The 22,756-nt window shown below is 46.0% G+C and overlaps 1 protein-coding gene across 1 annotated transcript in view; it reads right to left on the reverse strand.

The window, feature by feature from the left end:
- LOC306812110 (E3 ubiquitin-protein ligase MIB2) overlaps positions 1–11,022 on the reverse strand; it is a 59,992-nt gene extending 48,970 nt beyond the window's left edge. Inside the window, exon 1 of the mRNA XM_079326387.1 lies at positions 10,740–11,022. The gene's annotated coding sequence lies outside the window, so the exon portion shown is untranslated. The remainder of the gene's footprint in view (positions 1–10,739) is intronic.
- Positions 11,023–22,756: the final 11,734 nt, after the last annotated feature.

Here is a 22,756-nt window from a genome sequence, read left to right on the forward strand (position 1 = left end):
AATAAAAGCCAATCTTAGTCTATTTTTCAGGAAGTCTCCTCACATGCATCTCATCTGAATACAGCACTGTCAAGTTTCACTTGCCCTTCAAGGCAGTTTTGGTTTTGATTTGAGGATGCAGGAAGTTTTAAAACTTGAAAGAAGCGTTTGTCCGTTTGCCCCAAGTAACGGCAGTTTTTCAAAACCACGGCCAATGTCAGATTAATTTCAGCCTTTTCCTGTTATTTATCCAAGAGCTAGAGCAGGAACAGGGAAGGGCTGTTGTTGAATCTGCAATAAACCCAGCAGATTTAGTGCTGGGATCAGTGAGACAGGGACAGCCTTCCCAACTGTTGCCATGACAATGGGTAAATGAGGTGAACACCACACAGATGCAGCACATCCTCAATCCTGAATTAAATCAGATTCTTCAATCAAGCAGATTCTCAAATCCTTGTTTCTCTCTTTACCAGCACAACAAGACAGAGAAGAGGAATGTGGCTTTCAATATGTAGAGCCTGGGAAAATCTCCTGTAGCATCCTTGGGTCTTCCTCTTTTTTTGGAGCTATCCATGATATCCAGATTTTCTCAAAAATTGAGAAGAAGGCTCAAGAGGATGCCAAGGGATAAACAATGGAGATGGCACAAGCAGAGCTCCCCCAGTGCCACAACAGAGGGTGAGGAGCTGCTCCAGCTGAGGGATTGCTCAGCCCCAGCAGCACCAGCAGCTCTGGGCCCTGCGAGGTGCTGTCAACACTCCCACCCACCAATAAAAGCAACTGAAACCACCAAACCCTAAAAATAACCCATCCTCCAGCCAAACATCCCCTCCTGAACGCATAGAGGAGTTGTCTGATGCAAAACCACATTTGCAGCCTGGTTTCTGCTCAGCCTCAGCAGCCCTGCATCAGCCTCTGCTGCCCTCAGTGCTGTGCCATCCCAACAGCTGCCACAGGAGAACAGCATCAAACCCAACTGTCCTCCTGAACTTCTCACCATCCTCCCTCCTCAGCAGCGCTGAAAGTTGCCCAGGGCGACTCTTTCGTTTGTTTTTGTGGGGGTGGATGGAACATTGCTGAGCTGAAAGGTGCAACAGTGTTTTCTGTGTTGATGAGAGCAGGAATTATCAAAGAATATCCTTTTTAGAGCCTAGTGAGATTTCTCCCTCTTCCTCCAGATCAGAGACTAACAAAATGACTATTTATTGCTTCAACTAAGAGGCAGAACTGCTTTTTATTTTTTTTAAAGGCTGCTATGAGCCAGTCAAGGCAGTCAAGCAGAGAAAACAAATGAGAACATCCAACAATGCAAAATAAAGCACAATTTAATTAATGTCACAGGGCTTTTCTCTAAAAAGAACCAGTACCACCCCTTCCTGCTTCATCCAAGGGAACTGTAGGTGGGAACTAACAGAGAGAAAAGGAATTCCATGTTTAGGGAAGGAAGCAACAAATTCCACAGGGTACTGGGAGGGGATGGAGGGTCACTTGTCAGCTCTCAGAGTTTTCTGTCATTTATTTCACTGGGGCTTCTTCTTCTCCCCAGGAATGAATGAACCTCCACAGGCTTAGAACTCTCAGTATTCCAAGGAATAATGCCAGTCCCAGCAATTATTGATCAAAGAACATTCCAGGCTGTCCCACAAAGCCATAAAATGAAGGAGGATAACCCCTCCCTACCTGCAAAGAGCAGAGCAGGCTGGCACTGACACATCCTGACAATAAAATCCCCACAGCAGAGCCAGCAGTGCCCCAGAAATGCAAACCCACACTTGCACCTGCCCACAAATCTGGGATGCTGCTGCAGCTCAGCTGCACATTTGTGATGCTGAATGCTTTTAAAGGAGCTGTCAGTGCTGCAAAAAGCACCAGCAGCCCCTTGCTGGCTGATCTGAGGATGCTTTCCTGACGTGAATAATTCCATTTTCCACACAAGAAGGCACCAAGTGCATCCTGCATTCCCATCTCCTCTGCAGGGGAGATGCAGAGCAGGAGGAAAGGGATGTTCAAAGCCTGAATTATGGTGCTCTTGTGGTCTGAGCCTTGCCAGAGCAGCATTATTGACTTCCTAAGTGGAAATGTTTCACTCACTGAAGCAAATACCCCTCCCTTGATGCTGCCTGGGATGTAATTATTCCAGGGAAGGACAGGTAGAGCTGCCAGAAATAATTCACAGAGAAAAACATCAGTTTCCCCATGGGAATTTCAAGTAACCATGAACAAATAATCCATCATAAAAAAGCAGATTTCTGAATCCTCATCTCACATTCTGACCTTGCCTGCTGTGACACAGCCTAGATGTAACCTCTCAGTTTTAGGAAATGCCACTAAAACTTAACTGGAAAAAAGAGAAATACTCCAGCTTTCAGCCCACAGCATTTTAGCTGCAATAATTGTGGCAATATTCAATGTGAGAGCTCCATTTCCACCTCTTGGGAGGCAAAGGTTGCTGCTGGTCTGACCCCACAGCAAACAGGACCCAGTGCTGCAAGCAGCTGACAAAAATCAGTGCCTGGAACCTGGTGATCACATTATTTGAACAGCATGGTAAACAGAGGAAGTGTTTAAAACTAAAAAAACAGATTTTTTATTTTTTTTCTTCCTTTCACACATATTTTTCAGTTTGAATTGTCTTCTGAAATGAATTGCTCCACTTAAGAGAGGTTTGCCCATGCAGGAGATGCTTCCTCAGGCAACTGCAGATCACACTTCTCCAAAATTCCCAACTTCCCCCAGTGATCAGCCCCCAAAGCAGCCAGCATCACACTGAATATTTTGAAAATAACATCATTGTCCATTTCTGACTCTTTTCATTCTCTTTAACTCTTCCAGGGCCATTAAACAAAGTCTTATCAAGCCATTAAAAGTGTACACTGATCAGCCACAACCACTGTAAAATTTCAAAACTTAATTTTGCATATCCTCACATCAAGAATATCAACACAGACACAATTTTGGTGTAATGGCTGAATTAAGCCAGCTCATGTTGACTTAAAAACTGATGTTTTTTAGCATTTTCTCCACTACTGTGAGCATTTCCCTACAGAAATAGGGCTCAGTAAGGTTTTCCCCCTTTCCTGACACAAATTTCACAGCTCAGTGCCTGCCCAGAGCTCACCTGCACCATCAAGAATTTCTCCCTACCTGTTTTCCTACCTGCAAGTCAGAAATAAATAATTTTGTGTTCTTTAATAGCAGACAACCAAAATAAAATATCTCTGCTCAAGGCTTACAGCTGCTAACTTCATTACCAAAATTAGCATTGATGCCAAAAACCTTAAATTCACACCAATTAGATGAAAATAGAGCAGAAAACCAGCAAAACACACAGAAAAACAATATTTTTGACCCACCACCACATGGCCAGTGCCTTGCTGTAGAGAATTGTGGCTGCCCCATCCCTGGAAATGTCCAAGGCCAGAGCTTGGAGCAACCTGGGACAGTGGAAATAGGATGGAACCCAAACCCAACCCAAACCAGTTTGGATCTCCAAGATTCTCAATGACACTTTTCTTCCCTTCTCCTTGTGCAGTCAGGAATTTTGTTCAGTCTAAAATTTTGCAAAATGGCATCACTGGCACAGAGGAGGGAGGAAGAGAGGAACAGATGCTGCTTTTGTGGCTTAATTACCACCAGCAGATAAAATAAGCCATTTTACTGATAAATCAGTCTGAGCTGAAACCAAAAAATCAGATATGGGGCAGTGAAACCCATCCATCAAAAAAAAAAAAAAATTTAAAAAAACCAGAAAATCCTGCATGAGGTGAAATCATTTCCAGGCCCAAACCTCACGTGCTCCCAGAGTATATTTAACAGTATTACATAAACAGAATAAAGCAGGTGATTAATAGGCCTTTGCTCAGGGATTAATATCTTGTCATTCCAGCATGAGAGCAGGCACAGGCACATCCTGAAACACAGGGGAGGAAATGCTAAAAATAACCAGCCAGGCTCAGAGTCCCCACCAAGCATTTTATCTCTGCAATCAACACTTGGCCTTTACAAATGCCAGCCCATTGATCTGTTTTGCCCAAACTGAATTTTACATTCCATTTTACACTGGTTGTGTTCTGGCATTGAGTTGTTCCTTTCCATTTCAGCAATATTTGTGTGGTACCCACTTTGTTTTTCCATCTATTCCTTCATCTGGTTAAAGGGTGAAGGTCTAAAGGAAGCACCAGCAAATTATTAATATTCAGGAGTAGTAGCTTTGTGCAAAGTCTTCATTCCAGCATGCTGGTTTCCTAAAAAATTGATATTAACCTCAGAATAAATTATCTAAATAAATGATATTTCACCTAAAGGTTGAAGAAGTTAGAGAGAAGTTGTACACCTTAAATTTTGGGTTCATTGTGTGTGAGTATGGCAGGACCCAAAAGCTGCAGTGGACACAAGAACTGAACTGAGCTGGCCTTGAACTCTCAATTCAACTCAAATTTCAACCCCTCTGTGATGACCACAGGCACAGAAAAGTGAACCTGCTCCAAAAACATAACACTGATCTGCACAAAATCCAAACTGGCTTTGTCACTGAGAGCTGTGGATTGAAAAGGGCTTTTTGTCAGCAGTGAATAACAAAATTAATTAAACAGAAAGTGACAGTGATCACCCAAAGACACAGCACAGTGTTTTTCATGAATCAGCTCTGTGCTAACTGCAGGACTAAACCATGGAATGAACCTGCATTGCACAAAGGTCAATATTTGCTTTAAAGAACTGAAATGCAAACACCACCTTTAGGAAACACCACCATAAAAGAAAATAATAAACAGCTGGCACAGGCTGCCACCAGCAGAAGCTGTGGCACAGCACAGGGCACTGGGTTTGGCTGGGATTCACCTCATTTCCTTCCCTGCAGCTCTGGTTTTGTGACCAAAGCAGTGCTGACAGCACAGGGGGGTTGGAGCTGGGGATGAACAATCAAAACCTTTTCTGCTTTTCCCACTGAGGCTGAGGGTGCACAGGAATTTGGGAGGGAGCAGCCAGGACAGCTGACCCTGAGTGACCACAGCTGCTCAGCAATAAAAACTGGGGGAAGAATAAGAAAGGGGAATATTTGGAGTCTCTCTGCCTTCCCAAGCAATTCTTGCACCTGAGGAATTCCTTAATTTCATTAATGAAATTCCTTAGTTTTACCTTTTTTAAGGGTAATTTTAAGGGTTTAATTTTACCCCTCCAGTTCTGTTCCCTGTCCCACTGGGCTGAAAGGGAGCTGCCTGTCAGGGTTAACCCACCCCACATAAAAAGGTGGAATATCTTCTGCCAGCTCAGGGACTCTCAAAATTCACATTTCTACATCAACATCAATCAAACCCTGTGAAAACACCAAGTTCCCTCTACCAGCTTCTACTCCACAGGAAAACTTCAAATTGCTGAGATCAGTGCTCGTGTGCCCAGTGGAGAATTAAAAGTGATTACAAGTGAAAGTTCACACTGGGCATCTCGTGGATTTCTCTTATTACATCCCATGAGATAATTGCTCATGAGCCTGATGAAATTTCCTTCTGGCTTTTGATGAACTGTGTTCTTTCCAGGAGGGAGAAAAAACAGCTCCAGCCATTTGCTTTAATTGGAGCTGACAGTTTGCAGATTTGAGCCTGGAGCCTTGAAAAAGCTCAGCAGCTGATGAGAATCCACTTTTTCCTCAATAGCAGATCTCCAAGTTAAATTTACATTGCTTTACAGTAAAAACAAACACTCCCTGCCCACACACACAACCACTAGGTAATGTTGTTTAAGAGGAAAAAAACCCAATTATTTTCTAAGTTTGAATGAAGGTCTTTGCATAGAAGTTCATTTTTTGCATAGAAAAAAAATGGGAGAATGGTATTTTAACTTTTCCATGGAAGACCTCTTTGGAAAATAAACAAAACCTCAATATTATTGCATTGAATGATTTATCTCCCTCTCCTGCCAGGAATCACCATCACTTTTCTGGCCCTTGGCACCAAGAGGTCAATAATCAACCACATGCATCCCTTTTTTCTGTGCCCAAAACAGTGACAAAAGCCATAATATTAAATAAATAAATAAAAGTCAAATACAACACACCCAGGACAGCTGGAAAATCTCCACTGCTTACAGAACAAGCTTAACAGATGCATCAGAAAGGTTTCAATGCACTTTATCATGCCTTGTGGAAAAGGATGGACTAGGTGGCCTCAGCAAAATCCCTTCCAGAACTATTTTCAATCATCTAGAAATAGAGGATCAGACAGAAACATATTCCAACAGTGAGAAATCTGTCTTGGCAGCAGATTTCAACTGTGCTCTTCCTTGACATTGCTCTAATATATTTCTCAGAGGCAAGACCATCTGGCCCAGAGCTGATGGTGTGGAGCCCTGCTAAGGCTCAGGTCTGCATCTCTCTCACACCAGCTATCAACTCCAATTTACCATTAAAATCTGGGTTCAAGCACTTAAAAGTTCATAAAACCCCAATCTAATGACATGATTGCCTTGCCTGTCCATAAAGTCAGTAAGTGTCCCCAAAAGTGGTTCAAGAATCAAACTCCTGATTTAATGCAGGAGTGAAAAAATCAAGAGGAATTAAGAATTAACTCTGATGCCCTGAGAGGTGGCTGAGAAAACACAGAGCAGTGGCTCTGGGTAGGGCTGCTCACAGGTATTTAGACTCCAGGACTCTCAGCACTGCTGGTACAAAAAGGATTAACAAATCCTGTGAGTTAGGAACACAATTTTTCCTCCTCTTTCAATTTTTCCAAGCTAAAAGCAGCTCCTTCAGCCTGGCACAGAGGGAGCTGGAGCATAAAACCTGCTGGATCCCTGATGAGCTTTGATAGCTCATCCTACCAACTTGAGATTCCCCTTCAGGCCTCCAGAAGGGTCAGCTCTGCACTCCTGCCTGCTTTCAGCCTGCAACTTGCCCTTTCTGTGCTCTGCAAGATCACAAGGTTTCAGTCTAATCTCTCCTGACATGCCTTTGGCCAGGCAGGCCTGTGGGAGCAGAGCAAAGTGAGGAGGAGCTCTTGTCTCACTCAACCAAGGTTTGAGGGTCAGCATGTCCATCAATTCACCTCCAGCTCTGTGCATTTTATAAGTGCAGATGTTTTCTTTGTGCTCTGGGGATTCTGGAGAATCCAAGTGCACTCTGCAAATGGGAAATGGAGCTATAGGTACACCTGGGATTGTGGCAGAGCTAAGGACAAAGCTCACACATCCCAACTCTGAGTTCTGTTCTCCACAGCCTGGTCACAGGAAAAGAAGGAAATTTCAAGCCCTGATCCAGCATGTATCCCTAATTCCCTTGGGATTCCATCAGGGAATGTGGCTCAAAATCTGTGATCAATCAACTGAATATCCTGCCAGCACATCAATGTAACTTCACTGATCCCATTTTCCAGTCTAAATGCTGCAAGACTTCTTCTGTGTTCTTGGAAATTTACAACACTAGTAGAGAAGGAAAAGAAATATTTAAATTCTGCAAGTTTCCCAAGAAACAACAGATTGCACTTTGTTTAAGGAGAATTCAGTGATCTCTCTCCCATCAGAGATTCCAAGGAGAGTGTATGGAAAGATGTGCTGATCTCCTCTGAGAACAATGAATTACAATTCTGGCCCCTCCAAAAACACCCTTGACAAGCCACGAATCAGAACCCTTGAAAAGCAAGCAGAACTCAAACAGGACTCTCCATTCTACCCCTGGAAAAGAGCAACTGAAGGGAAAGGGCAGGATCAGAGCTGCTGTGAGTGACACAGACACACTGAGCACAGCCCTGAATCCTGCCAGAGCCAGGAGCACTCCTGCAGCAGAGATGATGAGCAAGACAAACAGATTTGATGGGAACAGGCAGGGACAACACGACCTCAGAGAGCAGAACTAGGTTGGAGAGAAAGCTTTCAACTCCAGAGAAACCACCAGCACCAGCAAAATCCAACATGCACAAACACAAGGCAGAGATGAGCTCGTTTCTGAGGCAGCAGCCACAGCTCTGAGCATCCTGTGCTCCTGGAGCCACCCACTTCTAGATCAAGGCAGCTTAAAAAGCCATGGACACAGCCCTTCCCAAGAAAAAGGGAAGGAGACAACTGCAACCACCACACTTACAGTACTCCTACAGTTTTTTGCAGTTTCCCAGACATTTGACAAAGTTTTAGTGGAAAAGGCATCCCAGTTCTTCCAAACAATCCCAGCAGTGGCCATTGCAGACCAAAGCAGGAGAATAACAGATTCTTCACGCACGAATTTGGCACAGGATTTTCACAGCCACAGAGCTCCCAAACATGCACTCAAAATAAATGTCAAAACATATGATGCCATACAGCAATATCAGAATAAGCAGAGAATTGTGCTGAGCCAAATATCACACAAATATGAAGCTCCTTCTCATGGCAGTGACTCACAGAGCTGTGCTGTGCAAAGAGGAAGGGATGGGAAACACGTTTACCTTTGTGAAGCCTAAAAAGGGAATAACTCTTCAATGAAACAGAGCTGTGGTGAGGCTGTTAAATGACAGCTGCTAATAATGCTGCAGGCACCCTAAAGGAGCCCCTTTCCTTCCACCACAGAATTAAATCAGTCTGAAAAACAGGCATAAGGTACAGAGGATACACCAGTGGTAGAGCTGAGACTACTGAGAGTTACCTGATACCCAACTACTGCCCTCTAAGTTAAAAAAGAACTTTTTAAAGGAACCAGCATATGCCCAAAAGATGTCACCTGCTCCAGGCACAAACCTGGACTCCTACAACTCAGAGCAGAAAGCAAAGCTCAAAACAGGGCAAGAACCTCTCCAGCTCTGCCAAGGCTGTGGAAGCTTCCCCTTTCTTATCTTCATTATCTAGTTGTCAGACAGCATCATTCCCATCAGAAAAATGTGGGATGTGTGTTATTTACAGGAGCTGCATCCCTCAACAATTCACTCCTCCAGATTCTGAAACCATGAATGAAAAATTCAACAGGTAATCAAGCACGGAGGAAGGGCCTAGAAGGATGCACAACTGCATCATTCTTCACAGCAAGCAGTTTCAGGAAACCATGGAGCTGCTAAACAGAGGAGAAATAAAAATGGTATTTCATTTGAGCCAAATACACTCCTCCTACAGCGACAGAGAAGTGCAGAGGATGTCATGAGGCTCTTAGCCAAAAAGAGAGAAGGTTCAGCAGTAAAGCCAAGCTCAAGTGACCTCCATGAAGGTGAGCCAGGGTTCCCTTGCTTCTCAGTGAGGTAGAAATCAGAATTTGTGACATTCAGAAAGTAATTCTGCAGCTGAGCACGGGCAGTGAAATGAGAGCAAACACCTTCAGTGCCTCCAGTGCAGCTGCACCAACTTCTCTGGGTTTAGTCTGGGTTTAGTCTGGTCCTTTCTGCCTCCATTCAGGCAGACTGGAAATACAGAAACACAGGAGAGAAAAAGCCACATGTGCCTCAGCTCCGAGCCTCCTTCCCCACAGGGTGAAGGGACAATTCCCGGCAGGAATCGCCGCCCCAGCCCGGGCACCTGCAGTACCTGTTGGGGAACAGGACGGGGCTCACACCCTGCAGGGCAAACGGGAAAACACCGAGCGAGCTGGGGCGGCAGGGCGAGCCCCAACCCCGGCGAGAGGGGCAGAGCCAGCCGGGATCAAACTGCCAGAACCAGCCGGGATCAAACTGCCAGAACCAGCCGGGATAAAGGGGCCCAAATCCCGGCTAAAGGGGCAGAACCACCCGGAATAAAGAGGCCCCCAATGCCGGCTAAAGGGCCAGAACCAGCCGGGCTAAAGGGGCTGGAATCAGCCGGGATAAAACTGCCAGAACCACCTGGGCTAAAGGCGCTTCAATCGAGGCTAAAGGGCCAGAACCACCCGGGATAAAACTGCCAGAACCAACCGGGCTAAAGGCCTCAGTCCCGGCTAAAGGGGTAGGAACCACCCGGGGTAAAGCGGCCTCAATCCCGGCTGAAGCTGCCTGAACTACCCCGGCTGAAGTAGCCTCAATCCCGGCTAAAGCTGCCAGAATCACCCAGGCTAAAGGGAACAGAACCACCCGGGCTAAAGCGGCCTCAATCCTGCTGAAGGGGCCAGAATCACCCCCACGAAGGGGCCAGAATCACCCCCATGAAGGGGCCAGAATCACCCCCATGAAGGGGCCAGAATCACCCCCATGAAGGGGCCAGAATCACCCCCATAGAGGGGCCAGAATCACCCCCATGAAGGGGCCAGAATCACCCCCATGAAGGGGCCAGAATCACCCCCATAGAGGGGCCAGAATCACCCCCATAAAGGGGCCAGAATCACCCCCATGAAGGGGCCAGAATCACCCCCATGAAGGGGCCAGAATCACCCCCATAGAGGGGCCAGAATCACCCCCATAGAGGGGCCAGAATCACCCCCATAGAGGGGCCAGAATCACCCCCATAAAGGGGCCAGAATCACCCCACGAAGGGGCCAGAATCACCCCCACGAAGGGGCCAGAATCACCCCCACGAAGGGGCCAGAATCACCCCCACGAAGGGGCCAGAATCACCCCCATAGAGGGGCCAGAATCACCCCCATAAAGGGGCCAGAATCACCCCACGAAGGGGCCAGAATCACCCCCATAGAGGGGCCAGAATCACCCCCATAGAGGGGCCAGAATCACCCCCATAGAGGGGCCAGAATCACCCCCATAGAGGGGCCAGAATCACCCCCATGAAGGGACCAGAATCACCCCATAAAGGGGCTCGAATCACCCCAGCTAAAGCTGCCAGAACCACCCCGGCCGCTTCCAGCTGCCCCAAACTGAGCGGAAAACCCCCAGCAAACATCAGGCACGTACCTCAGCACGAAGGCAGAGCCGAGGATCCCCAGAGCCACAAGCCCAGCTCCGCTCTCGCCGCCGGCCCTCCTCCATCCCCACAGCCGCGCCCGGGCGGGCGGAGAACGCGGGTGAGGGGCTCGGCCAGGCGCCGGGGCTTGGATCCGCCTTTATCCCCGGTGTGGCTATAACAAACCCCCCTCTCCCTGAAGCCTTTCCGTGTCCCCGGAGCCTCCGTGTCCCCGCGGTGCTGCTGCCGCAGCCGCAGCTCGGCCCCGCGGCCGCCCCGCCTGCGCTCCCGCGGGCAGCCGGGAGCCGTAGTTCCGCTCCGGGCGCTGCGACTACAACTCCCGGGAGCCCGCGGGGAGCCCACGGGGAAGGGAATTGCCATAACTGAATAATTCGTGTTAATCGCAAAGGGTTTGGAGTTTGTATAAAGCAGAGTGCTTAAAATAAGAAAAGGACATGGGCCTAGATAAAGGGGAAATATATGATTAAAGCCAGTCTGTTTAAATCCGCGTTATGAATATTGTGTGTACCTGTTTGTAAAAAATAGTTTTCCATAGTCTGAAAGGGTTTTTTGCAGAATCAGATTTCCTGCCTTTGCGTGATCAATTGCAACCTGAAAGAGTTTGCAGAATCAGATTTCCTGCCTTTGTGTGATCAATCACAAACTCTCTGCTAAAGATCAGAATTCCCACTTGTCCTGTTTTTTATCTCCCAAGACCAGATGGTTCCACGATCAATTGTCCCCAGAGCTGTCCCACGGAAGTTTGGAAGTTTCTTTGCCCACCACTGCTTACCTTGCAGAATTACTATAACAAAACAATAACAATTATTGATTACTACAAAGAAAACCAGATTATAAAAAGGGAGATGCAAACCAAGTGTGGGGTGGGCGGTGACCCCTCATGTTTCCCCAGCGCTGCTTGCTCTGTCTATATAAAATAAACCAATCTAAATTTTGCTGAATATCGAGACTTTGTTTTCCATTTATAACAGAAATATTTCAATTATAACAGAAATCACAGGGAGCCCACAGGGAGCAGGCCCGGCCTGGCTTGGTTCTGAGGGGGAAGGTTCACACAAGGGCTGGTGTGGCCAGGCCTCCCACGGGAGGGATGTTTGTGGGTAAATGGTTTTATATTTGGGATTTTTGGGATGGCTCAGTCCAACAAATCCTTAGTTTAGCAGGATTGGATGTTAAAAGAGTGAGTTTGGGTTGGATATTGAGGGGAAGTTCTGTGCTGTGAGGGGGTGAGGCGCTGGGAGAGGTCGCTCTGTAACCTCTCTATGTAATCAGCATCCCTAAAATTGTTCAATGCCAAGGTTTGGGGTAGTGAAGGGTGTCCCTGCCCGTGGGACATGGATCCTCAAGATCCTCATCCCAAACTGTGCTGTGATTCCATGAAGGGAATTCGTGTCTGCTGAGCAGGTGGGCTCTGAAATCCTCCTTTGAATCCCAGCTTTCTGTATGGAATGGGATCGTGGGTGGCTGAAATGCCACCAAAGGTGAATCTGAACCCCTGAACCGTGGAATGGGTTGGGATGGAGGGGACCTTAAAGATCACCCAGCTCCAGTTGTGGACCTTCCACTAGGCCAGGTTGCTCCATCCAGCCTGGCCTTGAACCTCAAAGCACGGGACTGTTCCTTTTATAATTGTCTTCAATCGAGGAATTGAGGAATTGCCTGCAATTCAGGAGTTTGCATCACGTCTGTGATGATAACAGTGGTGACAGTGTTCATGTGACTCTCTCCTCTCAGGTGCAGGACACACAAAACTCCACTGACTTTGCCCCTGCTGAGCAGAAACACCTTGAAAAAACTCTGGTTTAAATGAGGTAAAACCTTGCCAACATTAATGCCCTGTTTGATGTGGCAGCAAGGTCACAAAAAACCTCCCTGGTGCCACCCCTGGAACTGGAGCAGAGGGAGGAAGAACATTGGGCAGCAGCATCGCCCATGGCTGGTGGAGACTGAAAAAAGCAAATTTCTGAGACAGTGTCAGGGCACTGCAGCTGTTCCCCTGAGTTTTATGGCCACAGGGTACAAAGGACCTGTCCAAAAACAAGCTTGTCACTGCCACTTGATAAAGCCAAACAGCAGGACTCGGTGTCCCTTGTCCTCTGGGTTGCGTAAAGTGATGTTGGCCAGGCCAGCTGAGCACACAAACGGGGAAAATGTGAGCACAGAATGGGAGAATTATCTGCCCTGGTTCTGCCACTGCATTTCATGGCAGCCTTGGGCCACGAGGGGAAAAGCAAGTGCTAGGAAATGTTTTGGAATGAGATCAGTGGGTCTGAACGTGCTCTGGTGTTCCCTCCCTCAGCCTGATTTTTGCCAGGCTGATTGGTAACACGTGGGAAACTGTAAAGATAAAAATGTAAGTGATAATGTAAGTATAAACATAAATTAGAGGCAGGTTATAGAAATGTAAATAGAAATGTAAAATGTAAATAATAATGTAAATATAAAAATGAATTAGAGGCAGGTTATAGAAATGTAAAATGTAAATAATAATGTAAATATATAGCGGCCAACACCAATTGTCCTACAATATCCATTCATAGAGTTTTGGCCTCACTCAATAAATATCAAGATAATTTAGGTCTTAATTTTACCAGTGCTTGTTATAAACAGGAGCTTGCATATCCAGGCTCTGAGTTATGTCAGGTTGAGGGGGTTTTTTCAAGATAATTTCTTGTAAAAAAACAAAAATAAAAACTAAATATTGTAAAACTTAAAAAAACCCCTTAAAATTCAAGCTAATATCCCTTTAAAAACAAAAATTAAAACCTGAATACATCCAAATTGAAAATAATTAAAATTCAAGCTAATCTCTCTTTAAAAACAAAAATGTAAATAAATTGTTTAAAATTTAAAAAAAATCAAGCTGCTCTCCCTTTTAAAAATAAAATTAAAAATAAAATTGACTGTTTACCAAGTTACCTTCTCAAGCCTCATCAGCCCAAAAACCACTGGGTGAAAATGCAGCAATGAAAACTCATCTTGCATGTTAAGGAAAATTTGGGTATTGCAACATTTACTGCAACAGGCTGGAGTTGCACAGCTCTGAATACTGGGGGGAAACCTCTGCTTTTCCATGATTCTATCCCAATTTTCCAGGGATATGAGCAGGAATCCCTCTTTGCCCACTGGATGCCGCTGTTCCACAGAAATATTCATGGATTCTGCACCTTCTGTCAGCCATGGAAGCCACTCCAGGGATTTATCCCTGTGAACCTGCTTTTTTTTTTTTTTTTTTACCCCAAAAGAAATCTCCTTAATATTTTACACCTTCCAATCATGGCACGTGAAAACTTGGGGCTCTTGATCCCTTTGTGATGTTCTTTGAAGGTGAACATTTCATGGGACAAAAATATTTTTGGTGGGATAAAAATATCTTGGTGATTGAGGGGTAAAGAGGCTGCCCAAAATGTGTTTTCAGGATTTGTAGAGGAAAATTATCACCCCCAAGTGCATGTCCTGCAATGTTGTTTTGCATGCTTAATACAGGAAAAAAAAAATTAAAATCTTGAGAATCCTGTCCTTAAAAGCAGAGGGGAAGTGGCAGCAGGAGCCACTGGTGTTACCTTCAGAGGCAGTGACCTGGATAAAGCAGCAAGAACGAGTGTGCTCCCACTTTTCAGGGAAAAATTGATGTTATTTATAGCTCAGCTCAGCCTCAGAACAAAGCAAAGTGACCTACATCCCTCCAGTGCCCAGCTTTGGGAATTCACTTTGAGGAAATTCAGTTCCACATTTAGGTTTCTCTCATCTGAAGCAAATGGAACCACAGATTAATAGAATCCAAGCCCGTGGGGGATTGCTCTTTATTCCCTCCCCCAGCAAGTTTTTAGCACTGAAAAACAACTGGAAAATGTAGCAAAAGGAAAAAATTAAGGGGAGCAGGCCAGAGTGGGATAATCACCTGTGCCAGCAGTTCTGCTCTTTGAGGGGAGTTTGGAGTCCCCTCTTCCTCCTGTGGCTGCTCCACACAATATCTAAGGCAGGATCCCTCCAAAGCTCAGTATCACTGAAAAATTGGGAAAACTGGATCAGTCTTCTGGCCTTTGCTGAGTGTCCCAGCAGTGCCAGGTGGAAAACTGGCTGAATTCTGGGATGGTGTGTCTAAAACCTGAGGGTTTGTGGAGGAGTCTAATAGAGAAAAGAAACTCGTAATAAATTGCTAAATATCAAGTTTTGCTCCTGCACTCTGCTCACTTCCCCAGAGTACATATTAAAAAAAATAAAATTAAAAAAAAGGCATATTCCCATTCATTTCTTTCATGTGTTTCTGACTTAGGCTGTAGAGGATTTCAAAATAAGAAATGTCTTCTCAGCCCTCCCTCTGTAATATGGTTTATTTTTTGTGCTGGAGGAGCACAGCATATGGAATTCTGCAAGGGAAGCTTGTCCATGCTGCTGTAATTAGCCTGTGGTGGTCACAGCAGGCATCTTGGCTTCTTTCTTATTTTAAAATTCTCAGCACTGTGTGATGGGATGAGTTTCTACCACCCTGGAATGCTAATGGGTGGGAAACCCTGCTGATTTAACAGAGCCCTCAAAATCCCAAAGTGATCCTGGAATCAGTGGGATTACCCCAGCCCTGAACCTGAGCCCAGCCACAGGCTGCACAAGGAAACCAATCCTCCTTTTTTATTTTTTTTTTTTTCTCTGCTGCTGCAGTTATTTAAGCAACTCACTCATGTACCTGAGTGTGGCTGTAAATGAATATTTGGCTTTGTTCCTGGGGAATTGGGTCCTTGTGCCTCCCTGTCTGTGGTGCACACACAAGGATTTTATGAATAGTGTTCAAGCTGTAATTCTTGTCAGGTCCTATCCTAAATCACAGTTCATTTTTAAAAGTGAACCTGCACAAAGCAACCACACAAAAGGATTTGATGAGCAGTGCTCATGCTGTAATTCTTGTTAGATTCTATCCTAAATCAGAGTTTATTTTTAAAAGTGAACCTGCACATGACAACCCCACCCTTCCAGTCCTTGATGAACTCTGGCAAGTCCAGGTTTGGTGATTTTTACAATCACTGGCTTCTGATGAAAACCCAACTGATGAAATCCTGGTGTTGTTGCAGCCCTGGGACAGTCACCAGGAGGGACATCCCATCTTTGCTGCAGGATGCTGAGGAAGGAAATATTGCAAATATTGAAGAGCTGCTCGTTCCCTACCAGAGTCCTGTGGTACCCAGGGAAGGGAATTCACTGCCATTCCCTCACAGGAATTTGGATTTTCTACACCAATCTGGGAGCAAACTGCAATGTGAGACACTGCAGGTCCCTTTGTGCTGGAGGCAGGGAGGACGTGCCAATGGCAAATAAACAAGGAGCAGGGGAAAAGGGGAAAGTTGGCAAAGTTTCAGGGAGAAAAAGCTGGAATTTCAGCATGATTGTGCTGTGCTCTGCTTCTCAGGGTGTTTAAATGCACTGGAGGACTAAGCCTGCACTACCCATCAAGAGGGGCTTGAATTACTTTGCCCTAAAGGAGCTTTTTTCTTGTTTAAATGGTATAAGGAGGGCTGGGAAGTCTTTCCACGAGGTTTGCTATGGAGTGTTATGTAAGAAACAGAACTGGAGCTCCTTCAGGCTGACTTTGCAGGCAGTGCTGGCTGGAAGGAGGGTTTTTGTGCAGCTGAATTGGCTGCTGTGCCTCCAGCCACGGGATCTGCGAGAGCCACAGGCACTCCTGCAGATTTTATCTCCCCACACAGCCCCGGGATTGCACAAGGAGGCAAATCAACCCTGTGCCTCAAGAGTCCTGGGCTGCTCAGACAGGAAAATACAGGAGGTAACAACTTCTCAGTCAGTCTAATACTTTTTTTGTGTTTAGAGGTCTTTCTGTAATTAGCTCATTGTCAGCTTGATTGTTGGCCACAGAGAGGATTTTTGACAGGCTAATTTAGCAGAACAGGAGCTGATTTCCATTTTTATGGCTTTGTGTTGCTCTCTTTATCAAAGGCTTGCTACTAAAGACATCCACTCCTGCCAGCTGGAGATGGAGCCCTGGAAGGAGGCTGCTGAATCCACCTTAGGAAGACTCCCCAGATAGTCCCAGATCCTCTCATCACTTCTGAAAACAGATGTGAACCTCAGACTCCACATCTCTCTGGCAAAACCCTTTGGACCGTGTTCCCATTATCCATGTGCAGGAAAAATGCTGAATGGGATTTTCAGAACCCAAATGCACGCTTCAGGAAAGTCTATTCTATTTAAAACCAACAATGATTAAGCAATGTCTAAAATCTCAGCCTAAATCTGTCGATGGCTACAGTTAACAGGCAGTGACAAAGCAGAGATGACTTAAGCTCTTGGCTTATGGGGGTATTAAAAACCAGACTGAAATCTCCCTGGCTGACACCTCATGTGTAGAAATGCCAGCTTGAGTTGCTCACAAATGATCTTTCCAGCTTGATGTGTCATGGATATCTGCAGAGCATGAAGTCAGACAAAGCAGCCCTGTGTCCAAGGGATGAGGTTGGCTGATCCCACAGAATGCTTGTGCAGGCATGAAGCTTCCCCTGGAAAAACACTGCAGTGAGATCATGAGGAATTCTCATCTCTGGCATCCCGAGGTGCCACAGGGAGCAGCAGAACATCCTGGAGGAGGGAGCAGAGCAGATCTGTGCTGAGTGTTCTGTCACTCCACACTGCTGCTGCTGCCTTCTCCTCCCACCATCACCTGCACTGCCTGCTCAGGCTCCAGCCTGATTAACAACAATTTAAAAGTTCTTTATCTTCCCCAGAAATCCCCCCTCACAGGAGCACGGTGACAAATGGCACTTCACCCACAGCAGGGAAAATGTGTGCAGCTCCAGAACCCTGCCTGGTGATGGTGTGAGGAACTGCTGGGTGATCCAGGATGGAGGGGCTGAGGCAGACTTTTATTGCAAGGTGAATTCAGGCAGCAGAATCCTGTAGAATATGCTTTGCTGGGGTGCTGGACTTCATAAAGCTCAGTAGTCATGTAGGGAGAAAGATTTTTGTGCTGGTGCCAGAGTTCTCTGTCTTTTTGTGGCACAATTTCTCTCCAGCCAGGACAGAGCCCGTGTGGAATAGAAGGAAATTCAAATCCCAAAGACAAATTCCTCCACTCTCAAGGTGAGGAAGACTCTTATCCATGGCTGTGATCAGTCCTGCCAAGCTCTTCTCCTCTGGCCAGGAGTTCAACCATCTTTTCCCACTTGTTTTTCTTTGGAATGGACAGCTGAGGCTTCATTCATTCTAACCACGTGCAAAACCCCTCCTGGCATCTCTGCTTTTACCCTGACACTGAGACTGAAGGATGCAGAGGAAGAGGAGGAGCTCCAGCCACCACAGATCGACTCCCTGATGCTTCAGGGCTGAGCAGAGCACAGAGCTGGAACCCCCAGGTCCTTCAGTTCATGGGCAGAAGCTCAAAATCCTTAATTAAAGATTAATTAACCCCCTCAGAGCCCCGCAGGCATGAAGCCAGGCAGGAATTTGGGAATACAAGGTGTCTGTCTTATAAGGGGGTTAGAACTGGAACCCTGAGAGAGGCAAAAACAACAAATTCAGCAGCACCTCAACAAACCAAACAATCCCTTTGCTATTGTTTGCTGTTGCTTTCTGGCACGCTGCATTTTTATAACCTTTGGAAGCTGGAATGTTCCTTGGCTCTAATAAAAATGTCTGAACCTTGGAAAGGCAGTAAAAGCAAACAGGCAATGGAGGCACAGGCTCTGAGGGAACTGTGATGCATTTTCTAAGCAGAATATGCTCCTTGCTCCTTCTTTGGTTTAATCCCTCTGAAACCATTTTTTATTGCTTTTTGATTAAAAATGAACCCAAATCACAGACTGCTCCAGGACTAAAGGCAAGAAAGATTCCCAGTCCAAACTGTAAAAGATGAGGTGGAACTAAAAGACAAAGATGGGTCTTTTTTCCAGAGGATCCAAGATGGAATAGTTTACATGGTGGAAGTTTTTTGCACTGTAAATTCTTGGAGTAATTTTTTTTTTTTTTAAGAATAAAGAGTTTCTCTCAGAATACTTTGACCCTGGGAGCTGATATTTTGAGGTAAGTACCAAATAACTGCCAAAATATCCAGACATTCAGTAACTGTGGATCTCCTTGTGCTCCAGTTTCTATGGGACGCTCGTCTAGACAATGAGTTTTACCTTGTAACTCAAAAAAACCAATATTTATACCTCATTTTGCCCCCCATTCCCCTTCTCTTGTATCATGGCCATGCCCAGAATTTGCTAAGGGTTCTGGGATCTCAGTTTTAGGCACAGCACAGATGACTCAAAGGACATCTGTAGGCTTGGGGAAGAGAACTCAGAGCACTGAGCCAACATGTCATCATCAGATGAAAAATAATTTCAACAACACGTCCTGAAAAATGGTCCCATCAGTTCCCTGGGGCTGCCTCTAATGAATTCTAATTAGAAGCTGTCACTTCTTGTTATGGGAAGACAGGAATGCTTCAGCTCTCCCACCCCTTTAACCTTGGAGACACCAGGATGAGATCTGTCCCCAGGAATGGTTAAATTTCAGGGCATTTTTGCTCCTGGAGGAAATGAATTGGGAATTTCTGTGTGGGGAAGGGCAGGCAGCTCCAGGAGTGTTGGTTCCCCTCATGCTCTAAACCCATGCACATCAAGATGCCCACTTGAGAGCACCTCCAAATATTTGTGCCTGTCATTTCTCATCCTCTGCACTCCTGCCCCAAACTCCTCCCCTGCTCAGCCTGTTCTGGATTCCCAGAGTGGGTTTTCCTATGAAACCCTATGAAGGCTTTAGGGTGAGTGTCCATGTAGCAGCAGTGGAAGTTTGCACCACTTAATTAATGGTTTGTCTCAGTCTCCTCTGCCTTCACTCAGAGCCAGGATTAAAAAATGCACGAAGGAAATGGATTTTCTCATGTTGGGGCTTGGTTGTTTATTAAATCTTATAAAAAAATCCAGAGTTCAGCAACACCTCTTGCTGCCAGCTAGAAGTGAGTAAAATGGAGCCAGATCCAGCTGCTACAGGGTCTCTTAAAGCTGGGCAATCCAATAGAGAATTAACACCTGTATTATTTATACTTTTAACCCAATAAATAAATTCCCATGGCCTTCAGTGTGATACTGATTGACCAACCAGAAACTGCTGCCTGAAACCATGAAGAAGGAAGATGAACACTGAGACAGCACCCAAAATCCTCCATCTTATCCCATACCTATTACTATACTATAAACACTCAAATTTAAAACCCTTTGTGATGGGAAATCACACACTTTTATTTAACCACACACCTGTGCTTATAACTCCATCACTCAAAGTTAGAACTTTCTCCAATGTCTCAGGTCAAAAGCAGTGTTCTCCAGGGGTTCAGTGCCAGAAAGCACAAAAAGCTCAAATAACCTATGTTTGTGGAATTCAATGTGTCCAGTGTGAAAGGGTTATGGATGTCACCCATTTATCTGCAGGTTTATAAAACCTAAACCAGGTTTTATAAAACCAGGTTTATAAACCCCTAAACAATCCAGCCTCCCCTCTGCCTCCTCCCAGCACATTCCTTCCATCCATCTTTTTCAGCCATTTGGTTTCTTGACAGCATTTACATAACCTGGCTGAAAACCCTCCCCCAGCCCATTAAATGCCTGCTATGGAATCCAAAGCTCTGATTAAAAGGCTGGAGCTTTCCAGGAGTGCATTACTTGCACAGATGGTTAATACTCACTTGTTCTACAGGGGAGGAAGTGGCATTTTCTTTACAAGTACATCCACCCTGAGCTTTCCCATGGGAATTGCTTGTTTTGTTCAGATTATTATTTTAAAGCTGTCATCAGATGTGATCACCCACTGGATTAGAGGGAGCAAAAGGAGATGATCAGATAATCCCTGAGGCACAAAGCATTTTGAGTTTGAAGGGAGCTGTCACCTATGGTCAATTTGTTTAGCTCAGGGGTCTCTCCTCCTCTGTATCTTCCTAAAAATACCCGTGCAGACCTTTAGAGATGTGGGATGTTGTGGGAATTTGCATGAGGAAGAATGCTCTGAATCACATAAATATTGGTAAAGCACAAGCATGAAGCAAAGCCTGGCCCTAGATCTGGTGAAGAAATATGGAGCTAAATCTAAACCTGAGTTTATTGCAGGAGTAAAGTTATTTATTACAAAATGTAGTGTGTCTGCTCATAGAAATTCCATCAATCAAATATTTCTCAGATTTGAGAAACATTCCCTAATCCAGATTTTAACCTTTTTCAGAGACCTCTCTGTCAAAAACCTCAAAAACTCCCAGTGTTCCTCAGGCAGGAATCAGCACATGAGGAAGTAATTAATGAGTGCAGGCGGGGAGAAAAAAATAAATAAAAGAATGTGCTGAATAGAGGCAAAACTGAGACTGAAACCCCTCATCCCACTGCTCAGTCCTCAGGATGCAGACAAGACACTGCAGCTCCTGACAAACAGCCTGAAGAGATGCTGGAGCATTCAGGGTTGGGCATTTGTGTAAAGTTGGACAGTAAATCTGTCTGGTGCAGTGGAGTGTCTTGAACTGAATATTTGGGAAGCAGGAAGGAGATTATCCCTTCTCCTACACACACACAGTCCATGGCAGACAAATGCTGCCATGAAACATGCCATAAGTGCTCCTCCAGTTTTCAGAGAGAGCTGCAATAATCAGTTAATTCATTAAGGAAAGCCTGTAATGTTTAGTGGAAGCTGCACCCAGAGCCAGGACCATCAGCCAAATCACCCCATTTCCAGCAGGCTGAGTCTCACCCAAGGTCTGGCAGAACAAATCCACCAAATCCACTTAAAATGCTTGAGGGGGGGTGAAAAATATCCTGCCATAAAAAATCATAACCTCACAGGAACACTGTGCCTCAGTTTTCCTGATGACAAATGAGGGTGACAGAAGTGCCACTCAACTAATTCCCAGCAGTGCTGTAAAGCTCATTTGATTAACATTTATGAATCCACCCTGCACGATTCTTAGAGGGGAATTGCTGCTGAAGAGCTGTTGTGATTGTTGCTTATTCCCCAGGTGCCTGAGAGAGGGAACTGGGCAGAATTCCAGAAGAAATATCCTTGTGAGCTGAGTTAAAAGATGAGCCAACTTATCAGGGTGTTGGTGCAGAGAAGATTCATTACAAACCTGGGGGTCCTAGATCTGAGCTCAGAACCCAGGCAAGGGGTACAAAACCATGGAATGGTTTGGGTTGGAAGGGACCTTTAAATGTTACCTTGTGCATCACACACCTGGGTGAAACCAGCTGGGCTCTGCCAGAAGAGCCCACATGGAGGGAATGTCCAGAACACCTTGGAATCATCGCTGGAAGTGTCCAAGCCCGGGTTGGACAGGGCTTGGAGCAACGTGGGACAGTGGAAGGTGTCCCTGCCCACGGCAGGTAATGGGATAAGCTTTAAGGTCCCTTCCAACACAAACCATTCAGAAAAAGCCAAACTCAGCTTTCTCCTCGTGCTGCTCTCCTATTTTCCTAAGGAGAAACCACAGCTTTTAAAGAAGTGTGAGGATGAGAAACCACAGCTTTTAAAGAACTCGTGTGAGGATGCTCTCCCGGTTAATCCATCCCCGTGTCCCTCATCCATCTCCCATCAGCAACAGGTGCCGGCAGCTCGTTTGGGGAAGGGAAGGGAAGGGAAGGGAAGGGAAGGGAAGGGAAGGGAAGGGAAGGGAAGGGAAGGGAAGGGAAGGGAAGGGAAGGGAAGGGAAGGGAAGGGAAGGGAAGGGAAGGGAAGGGAAGGGAAGGGAAGGGAAGGGAAGGGAAGGGAAGGGAAGGGAAGGGAAGGGAAGGGAAGGGAAGGGAAGGGAAGGGAAGGGAAGGGAAGGGAAGGGAAGGGAAGGGAACACACGGACCGGGGGCTCCGGGTGATGCCGGGTCCGGAGGGAAGCGGGCGGGACCGGGGGCTCTGGGGGGCGGCAGGGCTGGGGACTGTGTTGTCCCCCCGGTTGTCCCCCTGTGTCCCCCCGGTCCCCGCAGCCCCTCCCGCCGCCGAGGGCGGACTCTCCGCCGCCGCAGCCCGGATGCCGCCGCCGCGTTCCTGG

Source organism: Erithacus rubecula, assembly GCF_903797595.1.
Source record: "Erithacus rubecula genome assembly, chromosome: 24".
Classification (NCBI taxonomy): Eukaryota; Metazoa; Chordata; class Aves; order Passeriformes; family Muscicapidae; genus Erithacus; species Erithacus rubecula.